This window comes from Symphalangus syndactylus, chromosome 9, assembly GCF_028878055.3.
Source record: "Symphalangus syndactylus isolate Jambi chromosome 9, NHGRI_mSymSyn1-v2.1_pri, whole genome shotgun sequence".
In the NCBI taxonomy this organism is placed as follows: domain Eukaryota; kingdom Metazoa; phylum Chordata; class Mammalia; order Primates; family Hylobatidae; genus Symphalangus; species Symphalangus syndactylus.
Genome location: NC_072431.2, coordinates 91557545 through 91574357, shown reverse-complemented (window position 1 = coordinate 91574357; position 16813 = coordinate 91557545). Strand labels below are relative to the sequence as shown.

Here is a 16813-nt window from a genome sequence, read left to right as displayed (position 1 = left end):
GTGAGTTGAGAGCGTGCCATTGCCCTCCAACCTGGGTGACAAAGTGAGACCGTGTCTCAAAAAAAAAAAAAAAAACAAAAGAACAGACAGAAGCAGGGCTGAATTCCTTGCTCATTGGATGATGCGTAGAATTCCCACTCCCGTCTTCCCTTGCCACATTTCTTCAGTTGCATGTGGCACTGAAAAAGGCTAGGACTTTGTCATTCTTCCAATGCTAGCTGAATTCCAGCCAGCAACTGATTTTACAATGCCTTCTTTGCAAGATTTGGATGGGCAATCACAGATCAGCCAGATTCAGGGTCAGGAGCCATTTTGAAATTCAGTTTCAAGTTAGGAAAAACTGTAATACTGAACCTCTCAAAGATATTGGCCCAAGTATCCAATTTAAAGAGTAGGTCAGTAGCGGACTGGCCTTGGGTTCCCACTCCTTGTTGGAGGTGGGATCACTATGAAGCGGAGAGTGTTGAGAAAAACCCTGAGGCCAACCAGCCAGCCAACAAAAACCCTACCTGCAATACCCTGAGAGTATTCCTAATATAATAAGTATTATTTGAGTTAAAAGTAATGCATCTCCTCATGTTTAAGTGGCATGTGGTTAGAAGATAAGGATCTTGATTTTTAATAGAAAGGAATAAAACCCTCAAAAACCAAGACTTGAAGATGACTTTTTGCAATACAACCTTTCCGAAATAAGGCACAGTCTATTCTCAGAGCATTAAATTTCTTCTTCCTTTGAGTTCCCATTTTATAATGGTCGGTCCTTTTCTACTAATGAACAAATACATTACAGATTTTTCTCTTTCTAGTGATCTAAAATGTTGCTAAGTTTGCACTGTGGTCCACAATTTACAAATACTATCTAAGTCTCTTATGCTAAACTGCAGGATTGAAGAAAATACTCAGACTTTAATAGTGATACTCTTTGCAGATTTGGTGTAATTTCAGTGTAATTTTATATCTGGGAAAGGATTTATTGGTAACAAGTTACAAGCTGTGCTCCAAATGCCACATTGCTGGAAGTGGCTGGAGGATCAATGCCTTTAGAGCATCTACAAACCCAAAAAGTCTTTTCATCCTACAATAATGGCTCTTTTCTGTGTTGCACACACTAAATTCTATGAATTAAGCTAGCCTTATCGAACCTCTTAGAAATCATGTCAGAGGCTGAGCATGGTGGCTTACGCCTGTAATCCCAGAACTTTGTGAGGTCAAGGCGGGTGGATCACAAGGTCAAGAGATCAAGACCAGCCTGGCCAACACGGTGAAACCCTGTCTCTAATAAAAATACAAAAATTAGCTGGGTGTGGTGATGCACGCCTGTAGTCCCAGCTACTCGCGAGGCTGAGGCAGGAGAATTGCTTGAACCTGGGAGGCGGAGGTTGCAGTGAGCAGAGATCACGCCTCTGCACTCCAGCCTGGCGATAGAGCGAGTCAAAAAAAAAAAAAAATTATGTCAGAGTGACTCCTAATCCCACTGTCAAGATCTGTGCTATCTTATGAATATCACATATTTCAACCAGAAAGTCTTCTCTCAACTTTAAATAGGATAAGGATTCTTTGCTTTGCAAAGAATCTTTGGCTCCTTGCTTGACATCGCCCCCACTTAGGTGTCAGGAAGCTATCCTTTACTTTGAGCATTCGTGTGCACTAAAGCTGGTGGCATGTAGTTAATATTGCCATTGTAAAGTCTGTTTAAATGTTTTTTCTCACTGGTTATAGCAGGAAGGCTTCTAGGAAGACTTATTTGGCCTATGCAAAAGATTATATGGGGCAGCTGTTTTTCCTGGAGGTTCCATGATTTAATTTTTGGGCCCTTTACTGGATTCTTTCATTTATGAAATGTGTCCAGCATCCTCATTTACCTTTCATAAATACTAATAATACATTATTACTGTGTAACTTATTTCGAAGATTTCTCAAAAGGCATGCTTTCTCCTCATTTACACAGATGGTATTCATTTATTTAACAATTAGCATCTACTAAGAGTAAACACATGAATGCAAAGATTGAGAGACAGTTCAACTAAACATACAGTGTAAGAATATTCACTAAATTCACAGGGACTCAAATTGATTGCTGCCATTGATTACTGTATATTTTTCTCTTTTATTCTCTCCTTTTTGAGGATAGATCCCAAACTGAATTCATTATCTGTTCTTTAAAATCTTCTCTTGAGTTTCTTTTCTTCATGATTGGCAGCACCTACATGCCCAAGTCAGAAAGCTGGGAGTCTTCTCAGATGCATCTCCTTCATATATACTCCCAAATCCCAACACGTCCCCAAGTTCTGTTAATTTCACCTGTTAACTTCTCACTCTGTACCCTTCCCTGCATTCTCACATCTTTCCTAGTTCAAGGCACTATCAACCCTAATCTAGACTATTATAACAACCTCTTAACTGGTCTCTCCATCCCCATGCCTCTCCCTTGTTTATGCATGCTGCATCTAGAATGATATTTTAGAAAAGATATTTGATTGTAAACTTCTCTGCCTGCAATCTTTCATTGATTCTTCATTGCTCTTAGGTTAAAATACAATTGATTTATATTCACTACCTCTCCAGCCTCATATGCCACCACACTTTCTGCCACTGTCTTCTCCAGCCACGCAGAATCACTTGGCATGCCCTAAGGGTCCCACTATCTCTAATTTCTGAGGGTTTGCTTTATCTAAAAGAATCTCACTCTCCCCTCTCTGCCATCCCACTCCATACTTGATTGATAAAGCCTCAGGCTTCAGAACTGTCATCCATTATTGCCTTAACAATGGCAATAAAAATTACCTATTAAACCAAAACAAAAATAGACAAATGAAACTACATCAAACTAAAAATTTCCTGCATGACAAAGGAAACAGTCAACAGCTTGAAGATATAACCTGCAGAATGGGAGAAAATATTTGCAAACTATTCATCTGATAAGGGATTAATATCCAGAATATACAAGGAACTAAAACCACTCAACAGTAAAATAAATAATCCCACTAAAAAGTGGGCTAAGGACATGAATAGATACTTCTCTAAAGAAGACATATAAGTGGGCAACAGGTATATGAAAAAATGCTCAATATTACTAATCATCAGGAAAATGCAAATCAAAACTACAATGCAGTATTATCTCACCCCAGTTACAAATACTATTATCAAAAAGACAAAAAGTAAATGCTGGCAAGAATGCGGAGAAAATGGAACACATACATTGTTGGTGGGAATGTAAATTAGTATAGCCATTATGGAAAACAGAATGGAAGTTTTTCAAAAAGCTGAAACTAGAACTACCATACAATTCAGCAACTCCACTACTGGATATTTATCCAAAGGAAAGAAAATCAGTATATCAAAGGGATACCTGCACTCCCATGCAAAACTATTCATAATTGCCAAGATAGGGAATCATTCATAGTTTGTGTATCTAAGTGTCCATTAATGGATGAATGGGAAACAAAATGTGATAGATATACTCGATGAAATACCATTCAGTCATAAAAAATGAAATTCTGTCATTTGCAGCAACATGGATGGAACTGGAGGACATTATGTTAAGTGAAATAAGCCAGGCACAGAAAGGTAAATGTCACATGTTCTTACTCATGTGTGGGCATTAAAAAAGTTGATCTGATGAAGGTAGAGAGTAGAAATGATGGTTCTCAGAGTCTGGGATGAGTGTATGGTGGGGATGAAAAGAGTTTGCTTAATGGAGACAAACATACAGTTATATAGAAGGAGTAAGTTTCAGTGTTCAACACCATAGTAGATGACTAGTTAACAATGATTTATTGTATTTTTCGAAAGAGCTAGAAGAGTTGAAATGTTCCCAGCACAAAGAAATGATAAATATTTGAGGTGATGGATATCCTAAATATCCTGATTTGAACATTACACATTGTATGCATGTATCAAAATATCACTTGTACCTTATGAACATGTACAATTATTATGTATCAGTAACGAATTGCCCATGAATCTCTTCTAAAGGAACTTTTCATTTTTGGTTTGTATTTGTAGTAAATTCCCTAAGATTTTAGGCGGTTCAAGCTGCCAGTGTATCTATATCTGGTGACAGTGAGACTATAACCTTTTTTTTTGCAAACATAGGATGGTCCTTCTATCTTTGGAAAGGAATCAGGACCCTGAGAAGCTAGAGCTCTTTTAAGCCACTGGGGTATTATTCCACAGACGTGATGATTTAACTCTGAGTTAAGCCAGTTTCTTTCCGTGACTAATATTGCCTATAACAACTTTTCCTGCTTCCAGGCTATCATTTGACAATGAAAACAACTTAATATTTTACTATATATCTTCCATAAGTAAGTTGTAAGATAACTTAAAAAAATACAAAACAATTCTGACTCTTGGAACTAGTTTTCTTGAATCTTTGCAAATTGTTGACTTGCTTTGTGAAAGACATTCAATTCTGATGCTGCTTTCCCTACAGTTATTTTAAAGTGTTTTGTTGTTGTTGTTGTTGTTGTTTTTAGAGACGGGGTCTCACTATGTTGTCCAGGCTGGAGTCTAGTGGTGTGATCATAGCTCACTGTAGCCTTGAACTCCTGGGCTCAAGCCATCCTCCAGCATCAGCCTCCTTAGGAGCTGTGACTATAGGCAGGCACCACTCTGCTCAGATTCTTATAGTCATTTGACAGAGTATGCTACTTAACTTGTTCTACAACCACTTATATGTACTGCCTTTGAGGTTCTATTTTCTGAATTTACAGTGCCAATCTCAGAACATTCAAACTATAGGCACTTATTGTTAGGTCCCTAGGACTTTCTGTTTTATTGTTTTCACGGCCAAACTCTTTACAAAACAAATTGGCAAAAAATCATTAAATATGCAGAGCAAATTTGGATTCTTAACAGAAGAGGTTAATCACTCCAAGTGCTAAGTAGAATTAATTTTATCCTCCAAAGAATTAAGAGTACTTGAAAGTCTTACTGATAGGTAGATCATCTCAGTGTATCCGAAAGGTTTTTTTTGTTTGTTTTATTTTTACTTACTGCACCCCACAGTAAGAAATTTGCTCTATATCATAACCTAGATATTGATATGTATATTGAAAGAGTATACACACACACACACACACACAGAGACATAATTGAAACAAAATATCCATGAAATAATACTTACCTTTAGTATAAGTGATGCAAACTGACATTGCTAATTTTTTTTATTCTATTCTATTCTGTACTACCCTACAATATTCTAGTCACTACTCATTAAGTTGATTTCATAATCTGCAATTGGGGAACAATCTGCAATTTGAAAAGTACTGGATCATGGTTTTTTTTTTTTTAAATACAAAAATAAGGCAAGTGAAGTAGAGTGGAGTAATTAGTTTTTTACTTTCTGGAAAATTTTCATGACGTTGTAATCTTTAATTTCTAGGTGTTGCTGGTTGGGCTCAATCACCAGGACTTCCTACCTTCAAGGTGAGCATGTGAGCAAGTTGAACCAATTATAATACATTTCCTTTGGACACAGTAATTCTTCTAAGGCCTTTTTTTTTTTTTTTTTTTTTTTTTTGAGACGGATTCTCACTCTGTCACCCAGGCTGGAGTGCAATGGTGTGATTTCAGCTCACTGCAACCTCTGCCTCCCGGGTTCAAGCGATTCTCCTGCCTCAGCCTCATGAGTAGCTGGGATTACAGGTGCGTGCCACCAGGCCCAGCTAATTTTTGTATTTTTACTAGAGACAGGGTTTCACCATGTTGGTCAGGCTGGTCTCGAACTCCTGACCTCATGATTCACCCACCTCAGCCTCCCAAAGTGCTCGAGCCACCGCGCCCGGCCCTAGGTAAGGACTTTTAACTCAAGGTGTGCTGATCAAAACTTCTTTGCTGAAATGAGCATGGAAGAGAACCTCTTTCTTCTGGGCTCACCAACCTGAAAGAATGCGAGTCTGCGCTGTTTGCCGCCACCTTCATCTTGTTTGTGTGGGGAAAGCCTGACTGAATAATGAAGCCAATAGGGATTGTTCTGCTGACGACTGGCAAGGGAGAGAGAGAGCCCTGGAATAAATGCTTGAGCAACCAGATCAAACTGTGAAGAATTCTAAATTCATCTTGTATTTACCAGGTACATGAGACGATCTAATTTTCTTTTCTTTTCTTTTTTCTTTCCTTGTTTTTTGTTTTGTTTTGTTTTTTTGACAATGTCTTGCTCTGTGGCCCAGGCTAGAGTACAATGGCTCGATCTCGGCTCACTGCAACCTCCACCTCCCAGGTTCAAGTGATTCTCCTGCCTCAGCCTCCGGAGTAGCTGGGATTACAGGCATGCACCACCACATCTGACTAATTTCAGTTTTCTCACTTGCCAAGTGTAAGAGTCCTGATAATATGGTAACAGAGACGGACACAGAGGGCTTGATACTTGTGATGTAAGTGAGAAGACCACATACCTGTGTCCATATTGAAAATATTAATAAAGGCTATCTTCTGTCTCTCTTCTATCATCCCTGAGTAGATGGGCTGTTTAGTGACTTATATAACAGGATAGTATATTTTTAAAAATGTAAGTATTAATTTATATGTTCTTCCCTCATCCTGCACCAGTTCTTTTACCCTTTGTCTTCTCCCGTGTTGTCAGCTTGGCATTCTTTACTCATTTCCTCAGAAAAGGAATGATACGGCAGAAATGCAAAGTCTTGTATTTTCATTTTCAATTGTGCAGGCGTCAGGAGAACATGAAAGAGATTTGATGAATAGAAATCTTTGTAACTCTAAGACCAGAAAGGAATCCCTAGGTTGAGGAGTATGAAGAATGGAGGGAACATGAAGTGGGAGAAAGCTGGGAGAACCCAGAGGCAAAGCTTTCCCGTTCTGCTCCAGCTCCTGGTCCCATGAACAGAGTCCAACGCTAATGCCTAGGGACTTCCTGGCTCCATTCAGGTCAGGACCATGCATCCCCTGTGCTGAGGAATTTTGTTAATTGTTTTTGCATTGAGGCTCAGTAAGAATTTTCTTGCAACGGCAGCTAGCACATCACTTGCTGAGTGTCTGGTGTCCCAGTATCTCCTCTAACCCTGGGTAGACAGCACCCACCAGGATGCACAAAAGCCCCCTGAAGTACAGTGTGAGGCCTTTGATGCACAGGGAGACATTAAAGTCCACTGCATACAGACTTAGATGAAACAAATTATTACCAGCCAGAAATCACTCTAGGCAGTCGTAAAAAAACCCTACCTGACTTCTAACCCCACTCCCACCCCCAACACACACCATGACCACCACCACCACCTTCACTTGATTATTATACATTTTTCTAAATAGGGATTCAGTCCATTAGTACTACACTATTTTATACATTTTTGTTTCATGGCTTCTCAACAAATGTCAGACCAGTATTACTTAAGCCCAATGCTAAGCACCGATAATATAAAGGAGAAAGCCCAAGATTGCCTGTCCTCATGGGCCTCTCACCATGTGTCAGGGGGTGCAGAAATGCATGTAGCTCATCCCATTATATATGGTAAGTGCTGTCAGGTTCAAAGGGCTGATGGAATAGGGTTGGCCTAGGTGGCCTCTCAAGGCCCCTTCTATCACTGGAAAATTTTTATTTTTTGTTTAATAACTATTACCCTGCATTATCATAATTTTCATTCTGGTTTAGCCATAAACATGCAACCTACAGAGTTCAGTGAAGGAGTTTTCCTATACTGTTTTCTGAAGGGTAAAATTTGGCATTAATTACAGATAAAAGCCAGGTGCAGTGGCTCACACCTGCAGTCCTAGCTACTGGGAAGACTGAGGTGGGAGGACTGCTTGAGCCCAGGAATTCAAGGCTGCAATGAGCTGTGATGGTGCCACTGCACTCCAGCCTGAGTGACAGAGCAAGACCTTGTTTCAAAAACAAAACAAAACAAACCCCTAGAGTGAATGACGTACGTAAGAGCCTCTGAAAGAGCGCTCCCTTAAACCTCCCCCCACCCCCATTGACAAAATCCAACAGAAGTGTGGCACGGGTCCCATCTGCTGCAGGTGCTCTCCACGGGATCTGACCCCTTCAATCATGGCCTTGCCAACCAGATAGCCACTTCCTTCATTACAGTTTCCACTCCAGTGCTGGTATCAATCCTCTCCTCTTAATAGAAATAGGCTTCCCTTCCTATTTCCTCCCTTTCTCCCCAAACTCCTTCAATAATTGACATTAACCCAGAGACCCGAGGCCCCATACTCACCCTTGGACAGCCCTTGATTATGGAGCTACAGAGTGACTACGTCAGACGTCAAATCCTAATCTCTTCAGTTCAGTTCCACGCCACTAAGTGGTGCTTGAAAGAGACTGTTTAAGTACATGGCTTTGTGATCTTTTTTTCCCTACTTCTTCTCAGTGAATCTTTCTAAAGAAATGCATTTTGAGCTAAGAGCCTCTTCCAAAGTGAAGGGTATATTTGTAGATTTCAAGGAATTAAAAACCAGGCCGCCACCTGCCAGGGTAGTTAAAATGGAGCCGAACAGCACTCCTGGAGGAGGGGCCTGTCCTGATTAGGGAAGTGACTCAGCTTCCTAATTCATTGGAGAAATGAATTTTTCAGAAAGGAAGACATACTATTTTGAAAAGATTATGTAACATTCCAAAGACATACACTTTGAAGTAGAGAATTCTAGTTGGGTGATTGCATTACAGAATAAGTTAATAATTGAAATGACCACATCTTAATAACAAGCAAAGCATTTCCCTGAACAACAGTTTTTCTACATTCTTTTCATTCTGTGGACTCAGAGAGGTCTTTTGATGGATCATAAGCCTTTTATAAACCCATGACCCAGATTTAGAAAAGCTGTAATCACCGCATGCTGACCTTTCATAATAAGCATGCTCTATCCTTCCACGCCCCCAGCCCCAGAATGAACTCTAAAGCAGAAAATTTAGATATCAGGAACTACATGCACTAGAATTTATAACCAAAGTTTCACATAACCCTCTCACATTTTGGCAATAAATTAACTGGTGAGATGTCATATTAAGTGGAACATATTCCTGTTGATTGTCAAGGACTAGATATTGAGCTTATTTGAGTGCCTTATTGATTTATATTTGCTTTATAGCAACACCGGATGGCTCTCTCCTTTAAGACAACAAAATTAACCTTATTCTCTTCACATATCTGGCAGCAACTTTATCACCTTAATATGTTCCGAGGTTGGCACTGAAGAGAGAATATTTAGATGGGAAGGACTGGCTGTCCAGCCCTGGCTGCCTATCTTGGCAGAGGCCATTTTTCCACATCAATGTAGACAGTTGTCAAGCTTTCTTGGAATCCAGGTTAAAGGAAGAGACGAGTGAAAACAGGAAAGGCTGACCTGAAACCATTAATTAAGGCTCAGTTTCCAAGTTCTAATTTCCTATAGAGGAGTAGTCTTACTTTATTCCCATAGGATATTATATTAGAACACAAATGTCCAACATCAGAGTGAGAGATACAGTGTTTGGGTCTTTTCCCTGCATGATCACCGATGATAAATATAACCATGAAAATTTCTACAAATGTATCACATTCACATATGGTTGCTTCTCAAATTCTCTTAACATCCTGTTGAGTTAGTCATGATCCTACCCCATTCCTACTTAAAATATTCTACTAACTCCCCTTCATCCACAAGATAAAGTCTAAATTCTTTGGCATGTCATTGAGGTCCCTTCAAGAAGCACAATAAAAAAATTCAGGAACCAAGTTGCTCAGTGCTGTAACTTTTTATTTATGTTCATTTCCCTTCTAGAGGAGTGGTCCTTAAGGGCACGGTTGTAGTCCTGTCTTGCTTCTGCCATTTTTCATTCACAGGACTTGGGAGAAACAACTCAATGTTTCCATATAAGGAAACCCAGTTTTAGAAACAATTAGTGTTCCAAGGTTACACAGATGGAAAAGAGCAGAGATGAGACTGAGGCCCAATCTGTTTGACACCAGAATCAAGCGCCCCTCTGTTCCTGAGTCAAGTCACTGAAATGTACAGCAATTAGGATCTAGCTTATTGTTAGTTTTATGAGTCCCTCTCCAAACACAGCCTCCAGAGTTAAGCATCTGGCAGTGCATTGCTACATAATTAGCATCCCCATGTATCTTGAATTAGTGATCAAGTTAATGACTTTCATTTCTCAGATGAGAAAACTAAAATTCAGGGAAGTTACAAGGCCACACAGTTATAGGGATGAAATGCAGCAGAGCCAGGATTAGAACCCCAATCCTTTGATTCTTAGTCTAGTGTGCTGGCCATGCCATGCACTAATCGTATACTTAAAATTTATAATTGGGGAGAGATATAATTGAGAATAAAACCATGAATATTTAAATTTTCTAAAAGCAGATTTTTTTTTTTTTGAGGCAGAGTCTTGCTCTTATTGCTCTGGCTGGACTGCAGTGGTGTGATCTCGGCTTACTGCAACCTCTGCCTCCTGGGTTCAAGTGATTCTCATGCCTCAGCCTCCCAGTTAGCTGGGATTCTTGTGCCTCAGCCTCCCAAGCAGCTGAAATTACAGGCATATGCCACCTCACCTGGCTAATTTTTGTAGTTTTAGTGGACATGGGGTTTCGCCATGATGGCCAGGCTGGTCTCAAACTCCTGGCCTTAAGTGATTCACCCACCTCGGCCTCCCAAAGTGCTGGGATTACAGGCATGAGCCACCGCGCCCTGTCAGAGAAGAGATTTCTTGGAGAGAAATTCATCTTATTCCTCTATTGTCAGGATTGAAAAAATATCCATTATACTTTTAAACCCACTATCATACTTTTTAAACAGGATTTTTAAATAAAATCTATGCTCCCCTGTAGATTAGTAAAGCTAGATTTTAACGGGTAAACTAGAAGGGGTTAGAATTTAAGACACTTAAGGTAAATGTAAAAGACATCTATGTTTATTGACTCAATCCTTAGGATATCAGAATGAAAATATATGTGTGTGCGTGTTTATGTATTATTCTCCTAGCCATTTTTCCTCCCTTCAATGCCCAGATCACCTACCTGAAAACATGGTGGAAAGTCCAGAATTTGCAGTAGATTTCTTAGTGCTTGACTTAAGTAGAATAGAGGAAAGGCACAACCTAAAAAATCAAGTGTGCCCTTAGCAAAAGCAAATGTATTTGTTTGGTTTTTCTGCCCACTATAATTTCAGGAACTCTTACTCATCTAACACTGAAAAAAAAAAAAAATACAGCTTTAAGCTTAAAAAAAAAAAAGAAAGAAAGAGAAAAGAAAGAGAATTTTCTCCTCCCCAGTGCTTATAATACCCTATTAAAAGCTTGGGAATAAAACTTCCTTCCCTATCAATGTTGTCCTTTTCCATTAAGCAAATATTGATTTCCTCTCTTTCCTTCCCCACCTCTACCCCCCTTAGATACGGGAGTCCAAATTACCATTGGCTCTTTTGGTTTACTTCCTTCTTTGTGTACTAACAAGGCTGAGTGTTTGTGTATTGCCTGCTGCCAGGCAGCCAACAGGGGGCGCTCACTGCATATTTTGATGAGGGGAAAAACGACTGGATTCAAATAATCGTCAGTTTTCCTTGTACTTTCAATGCAAAAGTAAAGACTATAGTTCTCACACACAAAGGTTTTGCAAATGTGTTCAAAAGCAACGTGAGGAAATGTCTAGGTCAGGGAAGGGGGCCTTAGGGAGAGCCAGTATTTATACATGAAATGGGGATTTGAAGTTCCTAGGGACTTGGGTCCCTGAATGATTTGGGTCATTGATCATCAATTACACCTAAATTTTCTGGGCTATAATGACTAAATTTATTGGGCAATTTATCAACTTCTCACTTTGTGTACGTGGACACAGACTGAATAGTCAGGAAATATGTTCTAATTTTGCTTCCCCCCGTTACTCTGGAGCGTCTCTTAGCATTTAGTTTCAGCTGCTCCATGTATAAGATGCAGAATGGAATCCTGTATTCCCACCGACAGTTTCTCCTAAGAATAAACTTCTCGGTGTCAAAATGGCAAACGAAAATAATAATGACACTTTGGGGTATATAAAATTTTAAGCACAGTCATACATTATAAGATCAGGGAAAAGCTGGGGAGGTGTTAGTATTTGAAAGTAACTCTTATCTACTTTGATTCAGATTCAGTTTCAATTGAGAAAATTCCTAAAAATAAAACAACATGTAGCCTATTCAAATATTGTTTGATTTTCATGTTTAAAAGGTCAAGCTTCAAACTTGAAAGGAGTTTAAAAAGAAGTTGTTTGAGCTCCAAACAAATGCTAGCAGAAACAAGTTATTTTGAATTATTTGCTTCTAAAGACAGATAAAAAGAGATCAGACATAACAAGCTCTCATTAGAAGAAAATATAGTATATGGCAAGCCCTGTAAAATTTTTCAGGATCTAACATTAAGAAATACCCAAATTCATGGGTATATATTGAGATTTTTAAAAATAGTTAATATTGCTTACTGTTGATCACACTAATAAATAAGTTTTCCTATAGAATTATTAAAGCCTTCCTTTTGATTTACACGGCAAAGACTTCAGTAACAGTGATGGCGTTGCTCATTATTCAACAAAAACCACAGGAAAAATGTGCATCTTAGAAACATATTTTGTTCTCTTTCTGAAGCCCAAACAACTTCCAGCTAAAAGACATATTTTGATTAAGATAATATTTTTCCCTAATCAATATTTTTTACCTCTGGGTTATTACTTCCTTGAAGGCTTCTCTGACTTTTTTTTTCTTTCTAAATTAGTCCATGTAGTTTATGAGAAATCATCAGCACTGCCATACGCTGCCGTTTACATTAAATCTTTCCCTTCATATTTACTGCTGGGTGGCAGGGCTTGTCTCTAGCCTTTATGGTTTGGCATCAAATCTTGAAATGTGTATTTTATACTTAATTGGAGTGGGGATAGGAGCACAGGAGCAGAATTAACCATTAATGAAATAAGACTCCTCTCGACCAACATTCATGCTTCCAATTTGGTTTTTTGCAACATGCCTGAACACTGCTTGGTGTGAAACCACAACCAGGGTGGCGTGCTTGTTTCAAACATGGGCCTAGAATTGTGTGGTATGAGATCTGTGTCAAATTGCTGTAAAAGTGTCTAAAGGCTTACTCTGGATTTCTGTACTTTTTGTATTACATCCGGGTGATAAGTACTTTGCAGACCAGCACCGATCTGTGGACCACACTCAAGGAGCCCTGGAGTGCTCCAAAAGAGCAAAGGGAAAAGTGCTTGTCCTTTGGTTTTGTGGGTCCCGCCTACCCTGCAGTGTCCTTTGTTTTCCCAAACATTCAGTGGCCACACATCTCTACATACCTCCACCTACCTCACCCCAGCACACGTGCATGCGCGTGCACACACACACACACGGTGGTGTAAGCACTAAAATTAAGGTTCAATGTTATGTGCTGCCTTGATATCTGGTAAAACTGGAACAGCTTTGAATCACTTAACCGCAAGCTCCCCTCCCCACGGAGAAGATCCCCTATTTGCCAGTAAGGTGAATCAGATGCAATTACAACACACACACACACACACACACACACACACACACAGCTCCTGGAAGAAAGGGGTTTAACCTAAGCCTGCATTCTTAGGACAATGCCTTCAATCACAGTCCTGTCCCTGGACTCTTGCTCTATATATGGCTGTTTGCACTTTAAAATGGATCTCCAGGTTTAGAATCAGAAGATCTCAGATGAAAAGGCATAGCACCAAAAATGCCCTGGCATATTGTTAGCCTTCAAATAAATGTGCATCCTTTCCTCTTCCTGCAGCAGTATCATTGTGTTTTCCAACATAATTTTGGATGTGTGTATTTTTGTAAAATGTTGTATGTATATTTTTTAAAGGGAGGGTGGTTCTTAAAATTATGGTTAGCTAACAGTGACTGATTCATTCTGCCTCATTTTCCCACTGAAGTATCCATGAAATTAAACTAAACCAAACCAAACCAAACCAAAAAAACCCACAGCACTGTAACTGCACTGTACGCAGGGAAAAGTTGGTGTCCCGGCAGGAGCAGAAGCTGAGAAGAATCAGGCACATCTCTCCTGCCCTTTCATTCTACCCACCCTCATTTGTCTTCCATATATCCAATTTTTTAAAAATTGTTTAACTGTAAAATTGACCATCTTAATCACTTTTAAGAATACAATTCTGGGCCGGGCGCGGTGGCTCACGCTTGTAATCCCAGCACTTTGGGAGGCCGAGGCGGGCGGATCACGAGGTCAGGAGATCGAGACCACGGTGAAACCCCGTCTCTACTAAAAATACAAAAAGTTAGCCGGGCGTGGTGGCGGGCGCCTGTAGTCCCAGCTACTCGGAGAGGCTGAGGCAGGAGAATGGCGTGAACCCGGGAGGCGGAGCTTGCAGTGAGCCGAGATTGCGCCACTGCACTCCAGCCTGGGCGACAGAGCGAGACTCCGTCTCAAAAAAAAAAAAAAAAAAAAAAGAATACAATTCTGGGTAGTACACTCACATTGTGTAATCAATCTCCAGAACTCTTTATCTTGCAAAATGGAAACTCTGTACCCATTAGACAATGACTCCCCCATCCCCTCACCCTCGCCCCTGGCAAACACCACTCTATTTTTTGTCTCTATGAATTACACTATTCTAGGTACCTCATGTAAGTGGAATTGTACAGTATTTTTTTCTTTTTTTTTTTTTGCCTGGTGTACCATAACATCTTTATGGTTCATCCATGTTGTAGAATGTGTCGTAATTTTTTAGCTTTGTGTGTCATAATTTCTTTCCCATTGTGTATATATACCACACTTCATTCATTTGCCAGTTGACACGTGGGTAGCTTCCACCTTTTGGCTACTATGAATAATAATGCTTCTGTGAACATCAGTGTACAAACATCTCTTCAGATCCTGTGATCCTGCTTTCAATTCTCTTTTTTTTTTTTTTTTTTGAGTCTTGCTCTGTCACCCAGGCTGGAGTGCAGTGGCACGATCTCTACTCACTGCAACCTCTGCCTCCTGGGTTCAAGCAATTCTCCTGCCTCAGACTACCAAGTAGCTAGGATTACAGATGTGTGCCACCATGTCCGGGTAATTTTTTGTATTTTTAGTAGAGACAGGATTTCACCATGTTGGCCAGGCTGGTCTCAAATTTTTGACATCAGGTTATCCACGCATCTCGGCCTCCCAAAGTACTGGGATTACAGGCGTGAGCCACTGCACCCAGCGAGATCCTGCTCTCAATTCTTTTGGGTATGCACCCAGAAGTGAAATTGGTAATGCTATTTAAAATTTTGCGAGGAACTGCCATGCCGTTTTTCATTGTCACTGCAAAATTTTACACTCCCACTAACTGTGCACAAAGTTTCCAATTTATCCACATCCTCACCAACACCTGTTATCTTCTGGGTTTGTGTGTGTGTGTGTGTGTGTGTGTGTGAAGACAGTAGCCATTCTAATGGGCGTGTGGTGGTATCTCCTCGTGGTTTTGATTTGCATTTCCCTAATGATGATGTTGGGCATTTTTCATGTGGTTATTAGCCATTTGTATATCTTCCTTGGAGAACTGTCTATTCAAGTTGTCTGTCTATTTTTAAATTTGATTGGCTGTTATTTTTTGTTGTTGAGATGTAGTTCTTTGTATGTTCTGGATATTAATCCTTCATTGGATAGATGATTTGCAAATATTTTCTCCCATTCCATGAATTATCTTTTGACTCTGTTGATTGTGTCCTTTGATGCATGAATAAGTTTTAAATTTTGATGCAGTTCAATTTATCTATTCTATTTTCTTTGCTTGTCTATGCTTCTGGTATTATATCCAAGAAATCATTGCCAAATCTGATGTCATGAAGCTTTTCTCCTATGTTTTTATCTGATAGTTTCCTTGTTTTAGCTCTATGTTTATGCCTTTCATTCCTGTTGAGTTAATTTTTTTATATGGTATAAGATTAAAGTCCATGTTGAGTATGTTGACTATCTGGAAAATGGAGAACAAAGGTCTTTATCTCTTATCTAGTACAACAAAATACAATACAAGTGGAGTTAAATGAAATTTTTAACATTAAAAAATTAAATGCAGTACTGTAAAGGTAAATGCAATTAATTAATCTTAGTATGGAGAAGGACTTTCTGATTATATATGCACATAAAAAGAGATATGATAGATTTGATAAAAAATAAAAATTTTGTGCATCCAAAACTCTTTTTAAAAAATCCCAGAGATCTATCAGAAAGTGTTAATCTTTAAAAAGATCACTCACAAATTAGTAGGAAACCATTCCAAGGGAAAGGGGGAAAATTCACAAAAGAGAACTTGAAATTGCCATATAAACCTATAGGAAGAAAAATGTAACATTTTGTATTCACAGAAATGTAAAATTAAAATAACAATAAAATTGTTATATTTTGCTTGACATGTAGGAAACGGATTTTTATCATGTGAACACCCAACACCAGAATGAATTCAGGGAAAACCCTCTTGGGTATGGCTGAGGATTAAATATTGTGTAGACTTAGTTTATACTCCCAGTAGAGAAGATCAGCGGTGGGACTGCATTTTAGGTGAGGAAACAAGATAGTTAAGAGTTTGCAAACACCAGCAAGGAGCAGGGCAGTAGCGAAGAACAATGTCAGGGCATGCACGGCTGGCGGGACGTGCCTCACAGTCAGGAGTCTCTAAGCAGAGAACTGCTAACTTCCTTTCATTAAACAAATCTATTCTATAATTTATTTATCTCAAACATGTGTGAGTTAGTCATAAACTCGTGTCTCAGATTATAATGATATGAATACCTGTCCATATGAAAAATGTCAGTGGTACTTAAAAAAAGTGATAATTCTTTGATCATGGGATGGGATTATAGGTGTGTGTTTTTGTTGTTGATGTTACCTCTGCCAGTACAG

General features: G+C 39.3%; 1 protein-coding gene across 2 annotated transcripts in view; it reads right to left on the bottom strand.

Annotated features, from left to right (window-relative positions):
* The window catches only part of VPS41 (VPS41 subunit of HOPS complex), a 213798-nt gene extending 205465 nt beyond the window's left edge, over nucleotides 1-8333 (bottom strand). The window contains exon 1 of one of the 2 annotated variants that reach the window (XM_055293371.2): nucleotides 8178-8333. The gene's annotated coding sequence lies outside the window, so the exon portion shown is untranslated. The remainder of the gene's footprint in view (nucleotides 1-8177) is intronic. The other variant, XM_063609643.1, reaches the window with a different exon arrangement.
* Nucleotides 8334-16813: the final 8480 nt, after the last annotated feature.